This window comes from Cricetulus griseus (assembly GCF_003668045.3).
Source record: "Cricetulus griseus strain 17A/GY chromosome 1 unlocalized genomic scaffold, alternate assembly CriGri-PICRH-1.0 chr1_0, whole genome shotgun sequence".
Lineage (NCBI taxonomy): Eukaryota > Metazoa > Chordata > Mammalia > Rodentia > Cricetidae > Cricetulus > Cricetulus griseus.
This window is the reverse complement of record NW_023276806.1, coordinates 100,916,919-100,918,650: the sequence shown is the minus strand read 5'-3', so window position 1 is coordinate 100,918,650 and position 1,732 is coordinate 100,916,919. Positions and strand designations below refer to the sequence as shown.

At 48.3% G+C, this 1,732-nt stretch overlaps 1 pseudogene; it reads right to left on the bottom strand.

Annotated features, from left to right (window-relative positions):
- Window positions 1-637: 637 nt before the first annotated feature.
- LOC100764846 lies at window positions 638-1,520 on the bottom strand (annotated as a pseudogene).
- Window positions 1,521-1,732: the final 212 nt, after the last annotated feature.

Here is a 1,732-nt window from a genome sequence, read left to right as displayed (position 1 = left end):
CTGCTGGCAGCAGTGTGGCCTCATATAGCCAACCTTCAGATACCCAGTCCAGTCCCTATCCAGCTGCTCAGATATTCATGGGCCTGTTTGGGAGTTCAGTTCTGGGCCCTGACTTGGGCACTGTATGGTGTTAACGATAAATCTTTCTGCCAAAAGCGGCCCAAGCCCTACCAACATGTGTGCGCTTTACGCCAGCCACCCGCCTGAGTTAGGGCCCCAATTAATGCAGAGAGAGACTTGTATTAGGTACATTGCTGCTTGGCTAATGACTAGGATTCTTCATCTGTTAGCTCAGTCTTAATTATCATAAATCTATATATTTTATAAGACTTATCTTATTGGACGCCTTATTGGTGTCCTTCCTTGCCGGTGGATCACATTGGGCCCCTGGAGGAAGAGCAGAGGGGTAAAGGGGCCACTTACTGTTTCTCCTTGCTAAATATGAGTCTCCTTGCCATGTCACTTCTGGCCTGGATCACCACTTCTCGACTACATTTCCCAGAATCCTCTTTGACTCCTAGTCCTGTCTAACTTGCTGTTTCATTGGCCAAACAGAACTTTATTTAACAATCAATAAGATAAACATACACAGAAGTACTTTCCTCATCAGTTTGGAGATAGGATGGAGCTTGATCTCTTAGAAGGAAGCACCCATACTGGCCCAGTCCTACAGGTCATCGACTAGTGTGGTGGCATTCTCTATTTCAAAGAAGGGCTCTGGGGACAGGCACCTGCTACCACTCTCATCTCAGGGATGTTGGAAGAAGGATGAGGCCAGGAAGGTCTCACTGAAGTCCGAGCTGTCAACAGCCTGTTCCACTGGAGATCTACAGATAGCAGGGCAGCTGATGTGTTAGCCATGGACAGTAAGGTCCATGTCTCAGCAAGGGGCATAGCCCTAGGGCCTCTGGTGAACTCAGCTACTCAGCCAGAGTGCCAACCTGGAAGATGGCCTGCCAGTCAAAGTTGGCTTTGAAGTATTCTAGCTCACCCTGATTATTCCTAGGTCAATGGGAACTTGGCTACCCTCTTCAGCAGTGGCTGCTGACATTTATACCCCAGCCTGCCCACCCCTCCCTGTGCTCCAACCCAACAACTCATCTGTGGCCTCCTGACACTCCTGTAACAGGTGCTGGGTCTCCATTTCATAGTCAAAGGCCCACCTAGGGAGCAGTGCTGGAGTCCTGTGAGGCTTGGCAGGCAAAAGCAGGGAGGATGTGAACTAGCAGCAGCCTCTAAGGCCCAGCTAAGCTAAGCAGAGGCTCTACATACTGAGGGTCAATGCAACAGAAGCTCTCCTCTCCAGGTTCATCCTTCTCTCAAGGCACTTTGATGTAGCACTTGTACAGGGACAGGTTGTGGCAGATGGAATTCTGCCAGGTAGGATCTGCATGGCTCAAAGAGCAGAAGTAGTTGTTCATGATTGACTTGTACATGGCTAACAGAGTGATCATGGTGGTTTTGCTAGTTTTTCTGCAGTTAGATGAGAATGGTGAACGAATAAGGCAGCTTGGGCACATGTATGCCTTTAATCCCAGGAAGCAGAGGCAAGTGGATCTCTGTGTGAAGGCCAGCTGGACTACACAGAGACTTCCAGGACAGCCAGAACTACATAATGAGACCCTGTCTCAAAAAAGAAAAAAACATCTGAGTCATACCTGATTGCTATCACACAACTAACAATGTAAACAAGATCTTATCATCATGGAAGATGGTCATTAACCTCTCTAAG